Source organism: Protopterus annectens, chromosome 5.part1 (genome assembly GCF_019279795.1).
Source record: "Protopterus annectens isolate FY-2018-M chromosome 5.part1, PAN1.0, whole genome shotgun sequence".
Classification (NCBI taxonomy): domain Eukaryota; kingdom Metazoa; phylum Chordata; order Ceratodontiformes; family Protopteridae; genus Protopterus; species Protopterus annectens.
Genome location: NC_056736.1, coordinates 620,469,508 through 620,485,464, shown reverse-complemented (window position 1 = coordinate 620,485,464; position 15,957 = coordinate 620,469,508).

The window sequence follows — 15,957 nt, the reverse complement described above, 5'->3', positions numbered from 1 at the left end:
GATAGCACCAGGGCCTGGAGAGACCTGGTGATTCCTCATCCAGAGAATCCAGGGCCTCAAACATCTACCTTTTTCAGATAGGTTAAAAAGCACTGTCCCTCTACTCCCAGTCTCCTACAGACTCCTCAGAGGTGACCTCTGTCTGGCATACCAAAGCAATCTCAAACCATGCCTGATGATGGGACTGCTGCATATCCATAAGTCAAGCTCCACTTTCGGAAGTAACCCACACCACGAGACCTCATCCTGGTCTGTGACATCACTTTTCAGGACTTGTTGGCAGGACAAGATTTGTGTCCCAAAAGACTCCCAGCACGTTTGTGGAATGATCCCTCTCCACGTAAAGCAGAGTACCTCATTAAACTTTTTTAAGCTCAACCTGGATAACTGGATGGGGAACAGAAAATACCATCCTGGGATTCCACTTATGTCCCTGCTGTACAGTGGTATAGGGTGCTGACTTTTTGGAACATGGGCTAAATTCTTGGCTAGGCTTGTAAGGGTCTCAGGGCCAATAGCCTAGTAACTTCCTATGATCATATGAGAAGGTCCCATGAAAACCGATTTGGGCAGTCAAGCAATGATCTAAGTATCAAAACCACTGGTAGAATTAGTGCAGGCTATGCACAAGAACCTACTGAAGAAGTACAAACCGTGTTCAGACTGACAGAGGGGATCATAGTGCAAGTGGTTGTGCAGCAGAGTTCATCTATGATCCCAGTAATGTTCATATTGATGATGAACTAGATTAGCAAACAGGTCAGAGGGGGAGGTCAGCAAAGCTACTTTATGCAGATAATGTGGCATTACAGGCAGACTCTGAAGAAGGACTTCAGAAATGGTAGGCAAAATGAAATACAAAGCTGAAGGCACATGGAATAAAACTGGGTACAGATTTGACAGTTTCAGTAAAATTAATGGGGAAATCAGGAGAAGCTAAGAATTGGGATATATAGACAGAGGCACTGGTGCTACCTGTCCCAAAAGAGTAGAAATACAATGTCTCTTAATAACTATAAACCAATAAGTCTAATGTATTTAATTGGTTAACAGCTTCAAGTGCTTGTGATGGGTGGTTGAGGAGAAGGGAAGTCTGAATGAGGAGGTCAATGCTAGAATGAGGAGGCCTGCATCTACTGGCCCAGAGTGTCAGAGGTAGTAAATGACACTCGCTATGTTTCTGCTGCAGTTCTTTGCTGCTTTATTGAATTTTTTTGAACCAAGCACCTACTGCAGGATTTAATTTCTTTTTAATATTGCTGATAGCAATTGGTTCTCTGTGAGCATGTCTGAGGGTCTACCCAGAATTGGATATATGTTCCTCTATACTCTGTGCTGAACTCGTTTGGATACCAACAGATTCTAGTAGCCTTTTCTCCAACTGGAAGGTAATACATTACTCCTTGAATATCATTTAAACCAGGAAGGTGAGATGGATGTTGTGGAAAAAGATGCAGCTTTTTTAAAAGAGAAATTACAGATGAATAATTTATACCATTTAAAATGCCTGCAATGTCAACGACTCCACTTGGAGGCATGCTGCACCTTGAAGGTAATCCCAAGGGGCTTGCGAGTGTTCACCATGCCCACTTATAGGGACACATATCCAGATTTATTGGTTAAATGGCAACAAATTCATTTAGACACAAGCATGCATATATAAAGTTAATGTTTGATATTTTGCTCCTTTAGAAAGTGAACTGAGCCAAAAAATCATTAACTGACAACTTGACATCTGTAAAATTTCTAGTGGAAATCAAGCAGAGCTTCATAGAGATGAGATCATAGATCAAGTTTCCCTGTATGAATGTAAGTTACTTATGCATAAATTAAAGAATCTGCAAAGAGACATTAATGATTTTGCTAATAACCATGTTTTTATGCAGCAAAGAGAACATTGAACTACTTATGTCTCCAATAATCATCAGCAACAGCATGGCTCTAATGGATGTAGTGATTTAGCTAGGCAGGCAACTAGCCAGCTTAATGCCAGTGGAACAGCTTTGGCACCTCCCAGTATGAAAAGGGAGGGAAGAACACCAGCTTTAACAGCTACTTCTATTCCGAGGGAGGGATCGCTTACACTACAGGGAACTGCAACAGTCTGCACTACTCCACTCGATGAACATGGATTAAGCCCTACAGGCAGGGTTACTCCTGCAGGTAATTAGCAAGAAACCTAGCCTGTAGTATTAAGGAAGACTATTCCTTCGCATGTTCAACGGCCATTTTTTTCAACTACCCCTCCCCTTTCACAAGAGATGGAAGAGTTCTACCAAGGTACAAGAGCCAAGAGGCAGAATGAAATAGAAACAGTCACTTCAGGAAGGAAACATGCGGACACTCAAGAAAATGTGGACTCAGGTTGTATGAACCTGATATGGAATATTTCCTCCAGACAGTTAACTGAAGCAGAGGTTAGTGTTTTAAATAGAGGACTTTCATTCATACTACCTCAATGAGCTAATGTCTCTGAATTTATGTTAGATTTCTGAATGTTTACGAGGAATGTTGCATTAAAATTAATGTTTGGTGACAGTAATAATGAAATGAATAATGTTGTTGTGTTTAGGAAACCTAGCCAGTATATACCACAGAGCCATCCTGTCCTAGATGTATTTACTAGGCTATGTGAAGATGAGCTATATAAGCTACTGGGAAATGGGAAGCAGAGTTATAATAATTTAACTTTTGATGAATGACAGGTACTATTGTCTTTACAAAGAGAACTTAATATAGGGATCAGACCAGCAGACAAGGGTGGCTCAATGATTTTTATAGATAAAGCTTATTATTTTGACACCATGAATGCTATGTTATTAGATGAGAAAACATATAGGTTCATAGGTTCATAGGCAGTATACTCAGGCTAATGTGGCTCTGAGCCTTTTACAAGCCTAGCCCATAGTGGATTACTCCCTGGCATTGTGCCACCTGACCTTAGTTCCCAGTGCCTCTGTTAAGTAGAGCCACTGGAGTGATCCCCAGGGTAAATTTTCTATTTCCCATCCACTCATCAAGATTTTTCATGAAGAGGGCCAGTGCGGTGCTCAGTTTGAAGTGTATGGGAAGTCTATTCCATAGCATGGACAGTCTCTGGGTTATGAACCTGTCCCTCCAGCTTGTTCTGTTAATTGTGGTAATGAAGGTGAGGTCTTTGGAGCATGTGGTGTAGAGGGATTGGGATTTATTTAGATGTAGCATTTCTAACAGAGCTGGGTCAGACATGGCTTTGTAAGTCAAGCAGAGATTGCCTCTGGCAGGTATGGAGACAGAGAATAGTTGGAGTTTTTTGAGTCTGTCCATATAGGACAAGCGTTTAAGGCCTCAGGATCCTCTTTTGTTAGGTACCTCCTTTGTGGCCTCCAGTTGTTGTGGTGTGTCTAGTGAGGTACATGCCAAATGTAAAGGCTGTACTCAATCATTGGTTTACTGAGGGAAGAGTAGTGGCATACCGACCTCTTTCTTCCTGGAAGGCAAAACCCTAGTAATGAGATGCCACATAGAAGGACTTTCTGACCACAGGCAAGTGGTGGTCAAAAGAAAGGTTGTTGTCAACTCCAGCCCTCAAAATCCTCTATAACTCCTTCTGTGTTCAGTGGACTACCATCGATGTGGTAATTCATGGGAACCAGGTTTTTCCCAAAGGGGATGACGACACATTTTGGCATTGAGCTTAAGGCCATGGTTCTGACACCAGTTGTTGGCCTCAGTGAGTCTTTTCTGTAGGATGTCAACATCACTTGGGGAGTTAATAAAAGCTCCCAACTTGCAATCATCTGTGAACTTTGTCAGCCAGAGTCACTTCGTGTTGACCTGAACTTCAGAGAAGTATATAACAAACAGGAGAGAACCCAGGACTGAAGCCTGTGGAACTCCACTCATGACAAATTGGCACTCTGACTTGGAGTCAGCTACTTTCACACTGCAGGTTCTATCTATGAGTCAGTTTGCAACCCACTTAGTGATATACAGGCTGATGCCTAGCTTAGTGAGTTTTTCTATGATTCCTGAGTGGGGAATGGTAACAAAGGCCTTGGCCAGATCAACGTAGGCTGTATGAACTACCTTGCCTTCATCCACACCTCTGGTGACTGACTCAAAGAAGTCAACCAGGTTGAGCAGGCATGATCTACCCTTCACAAAAACCAAACTGTGTGGGATACATAGTTTGGAGATTCCCTATATCCTTGTTTATTAGGTTCATGATGATGCATTCCATAGATTTGCATATCAGATTCATCAGGGTAATGGGGCGATAGTTCCCATGGTCTGTAGTCACTCCTCCTTTGTGGAGAGGAATGACTGTAGCAGTGTGCCATTCGGTAAGGACAATGCCTGAGGTGAGGCTGTGATTAAACAGGGCACACAGGTGAGGTGCCAGTTCACTTTGTAGCTCATGTAGAACAGTGCCAGGGATATTGTCAGGGTCCCATAGCCAAAGCTGGCTTATTCTTGGCGGTCTGGACAGTGATATTTTAAATCAACCTGCAGCAGTAGTAGTGGGTACCTGGAAATCTACTGGTATTGCGATCAATTGGTCCTTTGGGTGGGGAGAGAGGGTAAAGTCGGCACCTGAATCCTGTCAGCCAGTATATTGGCAATATCTGTTGCCTCAGTATAGAAAACACCAGTGCAGTAGCTCGTATATATCTGGGTATTGCTGTAAGTGATTCTTATATAACTACAGTTTTGTGGTTGTTCCTATTATCTGCTGCAATTCCTGCTTTCATAGCTAGCTTCTAGAGAATTTGGATGATGAATCTCAACTTTTTGTTGAGGTTGATGGAGGAGTTTTTCCAGTCTTGGGACTCTCCTTATTCCGCACCGCCTCTGCTTGGAGAGTTTGTTTATGCAGGGGACCACCAGATTGGCTTCCTTTTTGAAGAGAGCACTTGGTTCATTGGGTATGGCAGGAGATCCATGCATTTGTACACACAAAGCTTGCACAGTGCATTGCGTATGATTTACAGTCACAACTATCTCCCATTCTGTGCATAAGTGCCGCAGTTAGTCACCTCTATTTTAGAAGCCCAAAGTTAGCCTTGGAGATGTTTTTCATGGTGGTTACTTTTGCAGGGGGTGGGTGGGTAGGGGGTGTAGGGATCTGGATTTCCAAGGTGATTAGTTTGTAGTCAGATCTAACCAAGGAGGAGTTGACTACTGGTGTAGAGCAATGGTCACCCATGTTAGTAATGACCAGGTCAAGGATGTTTCTACCTCTAGTGGGTTAAGAATGAGCTGGTCCAGGGCACTGAAATTAATGAATTCCAGGAAACATTGGGAAATTGTATTGGTATACGAGTAGTTTCCCAGTTATTGGTGGGGTAGTTGAAGTCACCCAATATGAGAGTGTTAGGTTGGACCCTAGTATTCTCCAGGGTGCAGGAACATGGAGTGTGAGTCTTGAGACATGGTTGGGGACCCATAGCAGGCCACAACCTTAATCGCTGTACCCAATGCTACACCTGAAGTATCTCTGATGCATTATGTTGGGCTACCAGTCTGGAGGAGGTACTTTATCCTTTATGAATATGGAAACACCACCGCCTTTGGAGCTTCTGGTCCAAGTTCTGGGGCCAAATGTGTGGAAATGAGCTATAGTCTGCAGTACAGGGGTGCTTTCTGCTGCCTTGGAACCAGGTCTCTTGGTTATGTTAGCACAAATGTCGATGTTCCCCAGCATTTTAAGGAGTGCTTCAAGCCAAGTGCATTTTGAGATCCCAGGACTTAGCGTTGAGCAGCATGACCCTCAGATTACATTTATTTCTAGCTGTTATGGTGGTAATTTGGTCTTTGGAAAACCACCTAAAAAAGGCACTATTGGGGTGGCAAGACCCTTGGCCAGTATCCAGAAGTTTAGGGGTGACAGATTCCAGCTGTCTCTGACAAAGCATTGAGGTCTGTCAATCATGTCATCCCAGGCAGACCGATACTTGATCCCCTTAGAATGACACCAGAAACGTAGCCAATTGTTGAATTCAATCATTTTCTGCTTCTACTGTGGTATCATTCTGGGTGATGGCAGGAGTCTGAGTTTATTTGATATAGAACACCTGCAGTAATAGATGTTGAGGACCTTAACAGAGTGTTTAAATATGGGCCTTATGTCAAAGGAACTTTTTCAGTAATTTATGGTTGGAAATCCCCTGATAGCCAGCTTAAATGTGATGCCTAAAGTACATAAAAGTCTGCTGACACCCCCCTTCAGACCCACTGTGACAGGAGGGGGATGGTTAATGGAACCCCTGTCTATATATGTAGAAAAACAGCTTAGACCTATTCTTGATAAATGTGACATTGTACTTTGAAATACTAAACACTTTTTACAAGATCTTTTCATATTTACACAAGGTGAAACATCAGTAAAGACTCAATTTATGGTCACTTTAGATGTGAAATTTCTATTTACAGCTATACTCCATTTAGAAGGGATTCAGATGGTTAGAAGTGTCTTGCTTGATAAAAGTGTATTAGCAACTAAACGGAGTTTTTCCAGTCTTGGACTTCTCCTTATTCCCAGCATCACGTGTTCCTCTCCTTCTGAAGTTTGGAGGAGAAGTTCCGTTTATGGCGAGGACCACCAGATTCTCAGATTGGCTTTTTTGGAAGAGAGAACTTGTCTTGAACCTATTGGGTATGGTGAAGATCCATGCATTTTGTATACTTTTGTTTGTACAGTGCATTGGTGTATGATTTGGCTTGGTCGTAAAATCCATTCCCATTTCCATGGAGTGCCGTGAAGTTAGTCACCTCTATTCTTTTAGAAGCCCAAAGTGCCAGCCTTGGAGATGTTTTTCATAGGTGGTTACTTTTGCAGGAATTTGGGTGGAGTGGGAGGTGTAGGGATCTGGATTTCTGGGCAAGGTGATTGGTTTTATGGTCAAGATCTAACCAAGGAGGGAGTTGAGCTACTGGTGTAGGAGCAATGGTCACCCATGCCAGGTAAATACCATAAGTAGAAAGGATGACACTGTTTCTACTAATTGGGTTAAGAATGAGGCTTCGGTCCTGTGCACTGGAAATTAATGTAAATTCCAGGAAACATTAGGAAATTGTACGCGGTATCACGAGTAGTTTCCTTTAGTTATTAGTGGGGTAGTTGAAGTCACCCAAATGTATGCATGAGGCAAGCTTAGGTTGGACCTAGGTATTCTGCAGGGTGCAGGAACATGGAGGTGTGAGTCTTGAGACATGGTTGAGGTAGGGACACCACCAGCAAGGCGCCACTACCTTATAATCAAGCTGTTTCTACCCAATGTTAGCTACACCTGAAGTGATCTCTGATGCATTTATGTTGGCCAGCCAGTCTGGAGGATGCACAATCGCTTTTATAAAGATGTCACCACGCTTTGGAGCTTCGTCCAAGTTCTGGGGGCTTCAAAATGTGAATTGGAATGAGCGTATAATCTGAGTGGCAGTACAGGGTGCTTTCTGCTGCCCCTTGAACCAGTCTCTATTGAGTAGCACAAATGTGCGATGTTCTACATTTTAAGGAGTGCTTCAAAGCAAAGTGCATTTTGAGATTTAGACTTCAGAGCATTGAGCAGCACTGACACTTTCAGCATTGCATTTGTTTCTAAGCTGTTACGCTGGTGGTGGATTGGTCTTTGGAGACACTCGCCCAAAAAGGCACTCATTGGTGGTATGCAAGACCTCGCAGGGCTGCAATATCAGACGTTCAGGGGTGGATTCCAGGTTCACCATCTCTGACGAAACTATTGAGGTCTGTCAATCGACCATGCCAGGCAGACCGTATTCACATTTGATCCCCTTAGAATACCTGGATACCAGAAATGTAGCCAATTGTTGAGATTCAAATCATTTTCTGCTTGTACTGTGGTATCATTCTAAAGTGATGCGTTGAGTCTGAGTTTATTTGATATAGGAACACCTCTTGCGTAATAGATGTGTTGAGGACTTGTAACAGGAAGTGTTTAAATATGGGCACTTTATGTCAAAAGGAACTTTTCTAGTAATTTGTGGTTGGAAATCCCTGATAGCCAGTTTAAATCTGGGATGCCTAAAGTACGCATAAAGTCTGCTGACACCCCTTCGTGACCCACACTGTGGCAGGAAGGGGGATGGTTACAATTGGAACCCCAACCTCGGGTTGGCATGAGAAAGCATCACGCCAACTTATTTACATCGTGGAAAGTATCGCTTCCACATGATTGAGAAAGGAGAGAACCATATTTTATGTTCTCAGTGTTAGAAGTCATACTCCCTAGTGTTAGGAGAGGGGATGTGTCCAATGCTACAGAACATGCTGAGTTGAGATGGAGATTTAGACTGAGAGAACATTAAGAATATAGGTTGAATGATTATGTTCTATACAACCAGACTTAAGATCCAGAAGGCTGAAGAAATAAGTTTTTAAAAAGTTTTAAATAATGTTGTTGAATTGTATTGTACTTTATGTTTTTTGTGATGTAAAGAGGTATGTTTGTAAAATTTGTTTTTAAAGTAGACAGACTGCTAATGACTTAGTTATACATAGAATTGTACTAGTATAAAGCAATTAGTTACTTAGCAACCATAATTGTCTGTGTATCTACTGGTGGGTGTGGTTCAGGGGAAGAGTATCTTTGTATTTAGTTCATGGTATTTTAGTTGTTGAGTATGATCTGAATAAGCAAAATTGGTTTTGTGAAAGCACTCAGCTTTTTTTATTAAAGTATTGGCTTGTTTTATTCACTCACTTTGTTTCTGCTGCATTTTTTTCTGCTTTATTAGTAGAGTATAAAATATTTACTTTCATCTTCACTACAAGATAAAGAGTTATAGTAGATAAATGAATTGTTAAAGGCCAAACATAATTTATAGTTAACAGATTAAAGTATGATACTATAAAATGGGTAGTAACTATTAGCAAAAGTAATGAACAAGAAATTGGCCATAATTTTTTATTTATTTATTTTATTTTACATTTGCTAACCAGGACAGTCCGACTGGACCAGGTCCATTTACAGCGGAGGCCCGGGGAGAAAAGCTCCACATATATTAACAGAAATACTAGAATTTAATATGTAGTAGTAAAAACTGATACTAACACATTATAACAGCAAAAATCCAGCTAGAAAGACAGAAATATAAAACAGACAGGATAAACTCAGCAGTTGAACAGACTAAATACATTTAACATTGAGATTAGCTTAGATATCAAAATAACTTTTTATTCCATAGATTAGAACTACTTGTTTAAAACTTTAGAAGTGTTTACATTTACAGAACAATTTATTGGAATATTAAAAACTTACATAGAGACTCCAAAGTATATGTTAAAATTGGATATTACATTTCTCAAAGATTTACTTTAAACAACAAACAAAGGAAGGGTGTTCCTTGTCCCTCTCTGTTATATTCATTAGTTATTGAACCCTTAACTAATAGTATAAGAAGCAATGAAAACATCATGGATTCTAAATTAACAAGGATTACCCATCTAAAATATAGTTTTTTTGCAGATGATATTTTACTAATCATAGGAGATTTAAATGACTGAATTGAAGAAATAGATGAAGAAATTGCAAAGTATCAGGAAGTATCACTGCTGAAATTTAATAATAATAAAACTCAAACTTTAGTATTAAATCAATTACTATATATATTATGTTCAAAGATAAATGTAAATACAGCTGGAAAGGAAAACAACTGAAGTGTTTAGCAATAAAAATCTATCAAGATGAGAATAAGATTATTCATAATAAATCTGAAAAAAATGAAGTTCTACTTCTTATTAAAAAATGGAGTTTTTTTTACTTCTGAGGAAATGTTAGTACTTATTAAAATGATTATATTACCCAATTTTTTATATAAATTTCATTCAATAGCTTTAATACCTGACAAAAAAACTTTTGAAGAAAATGGAAAAAATGTTAACTTCATTCTTATGATATCCTAAAAAATTAAAATTGCTTATATGAATCATATAAGAGTATGGGAGTATGTTGGTATTATTTTCTCAGATGCAGAATCTTATTCTAGTGCTGAAATTTTTAACTCTTTTATACTTTGAATAGACTCAACCTACAGTAGTCAATGGAAAACCATGCAGGAGCAGATTATACTAAATTCTTATAAGATTATCAAATATGATAAATTAAAAACATGTAATAATCCTGTCATCTGGTTAATAAAATTTACCTTAGAACAAAATTAATTTCAGTCTTTAGACTTGGCATATATGAAATTAATTTTTAAAACAGTTAAGAAATATGTTTTTAAAACTCCATTAATATCAAAATGGAAAGTTTTGTGCTTTGTTATTGCACGCAGATCTAGATTTAAAAAAACTCAAAACAATGTTAAAATGATTAATGAAAAAGGAATAGATTAGTATTATGGTCTGATTGCTTTGAAAAAGGAAAGGCTATGATACTAGAATATTTAAAGAAAATTGTAAATTATATGAATCTGTTAACCGGTTATTATTATCCATTAGTAAGAAATGAAATGAAATGAATTTGTAGATAGTATGAGTGAAGAGGAACAGAACACTAGTCCCCCTTTATATGAATATATGAATAATATGATTAAAGGTAAATTGACCTACAAAGGAAGCATGTCCAAGTTATATAAGTTAGTTATAAATGGTATTAATAATTTTGATAGAAAATTCTGGAACATTTTTGATAGTAGTAGATTGAGTGACTCACTAGATAATAAGAATAAAACTTTGTTACTTAAATTATTTAGTCAAACTTCTTTAGTTTTATACTGGAAAGTTTTTATGTGGAATATATATACATAGAGTTTATGTTACTCCCTATAAAATCTATAAGTTTAGTGAAATGACTTCTTCAGTTTGTTGGAGGTATAGTAAAGTTGTAAAAATGTATAAGACATACATGTTTATGGACTGTGAGAAATTAAATGTATATTGGGAAGAGATAAATATTTTTAAGGGGTTATGGTCTGATAATTGTTCTTTAACTAGAGCAATAATGCTAATGAATGTTCCACTTCTTTCATCTGTAAAAGCCAGAGAACAAAAAATCTTCTGGAGACTACTGGCAGTAACTAGGAAAGTTATTACACACAAAAAAAAAAATAGAAAATGAGCTCAGTTCCTACAGTCAAAGAATTTTTAAATTTAACAACAATTCTATGTAAAATTGAAAAAAAAGTGATCAGAATAATATTTATAAATCATACAAGACTTTTAGAAATTGGGATAGCCTTGAGATGTTGCTATTGAAATACCAATACTCTTAATGTGTTAATTGCATAAAATTACCTTGATGATTCAATGTATTCCTAACATTGTATAACAGTTGTGATGTTGAATTTCTTCCTTCCTGTGTATATATTGTAAATATGTTAAATTATTACATTTTTCTCTTAAAAAATGCATATGCTGGTTTCACTTACATCATTGCAAATGCCAGTATAACACATTCATGAACATGATTTTTGCCTGTGTTTTTTCAGGGGGATACAGGGATTTGCAAAAAAAAATTAATATGATATGAAACAGAAACAACTCAAAAAGTGATTTTTTTATTATAACAACTAAGTGAATCCCAGTCCTTTGCACAGGTTGGGTATGGTGTACTCTGCAAAACAATGTTTCCATTAAAAAAGAAAGAAAGAGTCCTACTTTATTTATCCTACAAGGTGGCAACTTTACCCAAGGCAATACATCTCCTCCTGTTGTGATTGTATTATAGTAAAAAAATATACTGTTTTAAAAAATGGCACCCTCCTAAGACAAAGAAATGCATAAATGCTAATAGAAAGAAGAAGGAAATATTTCTCTGAATTCCCAGTAGTGCATTTTTTTCTTTTCTTGTAAGGTGTAGCAAATTAGTATTCCTGGCAAGTCATTTAAGGGATTATCTGACACCTGTTTAAAACTGTCATTGTTTCATAATTTACTTGATTTTCAGAAATTGTACTGGTGGTCTCAGAAGGAGCATGCTGTAAGAATCATTTCACATTTAACCAAAAAGAAACAGAGAAACAAACACCCAGCCAATAAACCAATAAAAAATATAAGGGTGTAAAGGAGGCTAAAATCCAAAATTCCAAGTTGATCTCTCTATTTCAAATAATTTGAAATAAAGAGGTCAACTTGGAATTTTGGATTTGAGCCTCCTTTATACCCTTATACTGTTTACACATTTCACATTCTTAATGGGACTTCTACTATGTCCAGTTTCAATGGTATGAAATGCTGCATTTACTACTATCTTCTCAAGGTCTAGAGTTTAAACAGGGATTTTACAATATTTGTTTTTCTCCAGTGCAAACCATTCCCTTTTATTATTATAAAAAACAAAACTCATAGTTGTAAAATATAATTGTATCAAATATTTTAGTACCTCCAACCAAGTTATATCTTCCTATGTCAATTATTTGGTGTAACTTTTCATCAGATACTATTGTTTGTAAGGTTTAATTAGACAGCAGTAATGCATAGCTATCAAATAACAATACTGCTTCAACATTGTAGGCAGCATACAAATATACTACCACAGTCCAGTGCTCTCTAAGGCAGCATGCAAACACACTGCCACAGTCCAGAGCTCTCCATTATTGCTAAAGTTGAGAGGCATGGGCTATTAAGCATTTTTGTGAAATAAACTGGAATATTTACCTTTTTAATGCACTGGCAGGGAACCTGATGAGGAGGGCATTAATGGATAGTATACAATTGTATGAAATAAATAAGACTATTTATTCTCTGACCAAAATTTGGTTTGCAACTTCCCCTCTTTTTTTTAGTTTTGCTTAACAGCCTGACTTTATGTGATTAGTGTGCATTGGTATGAAATAAGTTGGAATATTTGCTCTTTGAGTAATGTTTGTATGAAGCCATTCCTGATTTTGCCAAATGTTACTGACTTTTCCTCATATTTGTATTCAGCATGCTATAACATTTGTGGTTTTCTGGAAATCACTGAGGACAGCAGTCACTGAATGGGCCACTTGCTGTTGATGAATGCAACTCACTCTCTTGCTGTTTGCTCCTCATATAGGGTGGCCTTAAAAGACTAGTATGCATTTCTATAAAATAGGCTTTGTGTACTGTTTATGTATAACCAAGCTGAAACTGCTCCTGATTTTGCAGAATGTCCCTGATTTTGCCTCGTTTTGATCTTTTCCTCAAACTATTTGAATTTTTTGGGATGTGTGTGTGTGGAGGGGGGGCACTCAACACCAGGGATAATATATTTGTGCCTTAATGGCACTTCTTATGAAGATCAGAGGGTGGGGAGAACTACTAGACACAAGGGACTCAAGAAGATGACATCAAACATGTCTGTGACAGCCTAGGACTGGAAAAGAAGACACTGGAGGCATTAAGACAACTCAGAAACAAGTATGGAGACTGTAATATGCGTGTGTATATGTGTATGTATATTTGCAATTGTGTGTATGTGTGCACGTGTATGTGTGTGTGTGTGTGTGTGTGTGTGTGTGTGTGTGTGTGTGTGTGTGTGTGTGTGTGTGTGTGTGTGTGTGAGAGAGAGAGAGAGAGACAGAGAGACTGACTGAGAGTGCAGGATGCGTGTGCCTACACCATGCAACTACAGCAATTAACTATTGTGGAAATGTTGATATGTACTTAACTGTGATTTGTAGACATGCAGAGTAGCTGCTAATGAGGTATTTCCTCATTGCAGCTAAGATGTCTACGAATTGCAAAAGAGTGCATTGTATTAACAGGCACTTTTTGCCACAGCCCTTAAAATGATGCTGTAAGGGTTTAATGCATCCCTGCATTTGTTTCTCATATGTTTTGGTTTTGCAATAAATCTTGCTCTATGATTTTGAGAGATATTATTTTTTTACCACAAGCAGATGAGGTGTATATGGCAATATGGCTATAACTGTTGGGTGGGTTTGGCTGCTGTCTGTGGATGAAAGCAACTTAGCTTCTTGCTGATTGATCACTTTAAATAGTCTTGCTGTGAAGGATTATTATGCATTTATGGAAAATACAATGGAATATTTGGGCTACTGTGTGATTGCATGAAATAAACATGAAAAACATTGCTGTTCCCATAATTATTTGTATCATAATCACACATATGAGGTGTACACAATCAACAACAGGGCTAATTGCTGAGAATGGGGGATGTCTGCAGATGAGAAAAGGCCAGTTGCGTTATTCCACAAGTAACACCAGAATGCACTCCACAATACTGAGGGGAGAATCCAGTTGCTACTACACCATGGCATCCACCAGCCTCAGAAAATGACACTAAGATACCAAATTCAGACCCCTTTGGATTACTTCAAAAGAACTGTTTTAACATATCTCCTGAGAACTGACCATGGGCGGTATCCATGACATTCTCCAGGATACATTCATTGAGAAAACCAGCAGAGAAGTAGCCTTGGCAGCCAATAGTGAAACAAAACCTTAGGAACTGGCTGGCATAGACTGAGGAGAACATTGTCTCATCCCCTCATCTTCTACAACTGCACCAGCAGGAGGATGACACAGTAGAAAAATTGATTACACAGATATGCTAGAAACACAATCACAGTTGTATAGTTGACAGTCACAGACATCATTTATTTTATTTATTGAACATTTGGACAGCACAGTGGTGCAGTGGTTGTGTTGTCACCTCACAGACAGATGCTCTCTGTTTTGATTCTCAGCTGGAGTGCCTTCTCTGCCGAGTCTGCATGATGTCCCTGCATTTGTGTGGGTCTCTTCCAGGTGCTCTGGTTTCCTCCCATGTTACAAAGACATGCACCTGGAGCACTTCTCCCTGAGCCTCCGCTAAAAATTGGCTTAATTCCAAGTTGGACTTTCTCACTAAACAAATATTGAATAAATAAATAAATAAATATGCTCTCTGCTGCCAAGACAGTCAGTCCAACCTTTACTGACTTCCAGCTATGTTAAGTCCTTGCTCCTCTGCTGCTGGAAAGCAAAGCATACAAAACAGGTAAAATCGTAGACAACAACAGTATTGAAAAAAATTATTGTAGACCATGTCTGTCTGTCTCTCCCTAATCTCTACCTCCCACTGTTGAAACGTGTTATGGTCGCACCACTTAGATCACCGTAGCAAGTTTGGCCCTGGTACCTAGAATGGGTGATGTTAATGGCATCACTCACCATCTTGGCAAGCTTAGGTCAGGCATCCACCTTCCATAAACACCTTTACACTTCAGGACCAAGCACTCCTAGAGACCATGTGCCAGAAGAACCAAGAAATCTTGCTCTGCCTGGCACATAGTTTTGAAGCCTTGCATTCCACAGTGCCTGGAATAGCCATGAACAATCTTTCAGGACCATCAAAGGAGCAACATGGTAGCCCCATGTGCATCAACACAAATCTTTATATGAAGTATCATGTAAAGTAGTGCCACACCATGATGCTACTCTGTGCCCCTAGTGATGCACCGTAACCTGGGTACAGAGATGCACTACACCTCTGTATACACATATCATGTGCACAAGTAGACTGGTAACATGTCTTGTGGTCACTGAAACATGCTCTGCTACTCCCAGCATGTCTGGGTAATGCAATGTGATCTGGCAGAACTGTGGCACAGTGGCACACAATAGCTTTTTGAGCATAATCATTAGTCTGATTGGCCCTTGCTAGCATTATCTAAAGCACTGGAGCTGTTTCATGCAGCACCACTCATTACCACATAACTGTAGAATAAAGGGATTTCAGTCAAGATTATGCAGATGTTTAGCTCTACCGAATTGAGGAAAGAATTCTACCTTGTAAAATACCTTAGCAAGGGTAACAAACTCTGTGGTGGATATCACACATATGCAGTTAATGTGATGGATATGTCACTGTGAACCAAGGAAAGTGGCATATCACTGCACTCTTTGCCTGTGGCTTTGCATGTGCAAGAGCGTATATAAGGACACCTTGTAAAGAGCATGCCATTGGGAGTTTGGGGTTCCGGGACTATGGCTACAGTATGCAATAAGAGTCAATGAAACAAACCTGGAAAAAAACACAGCCA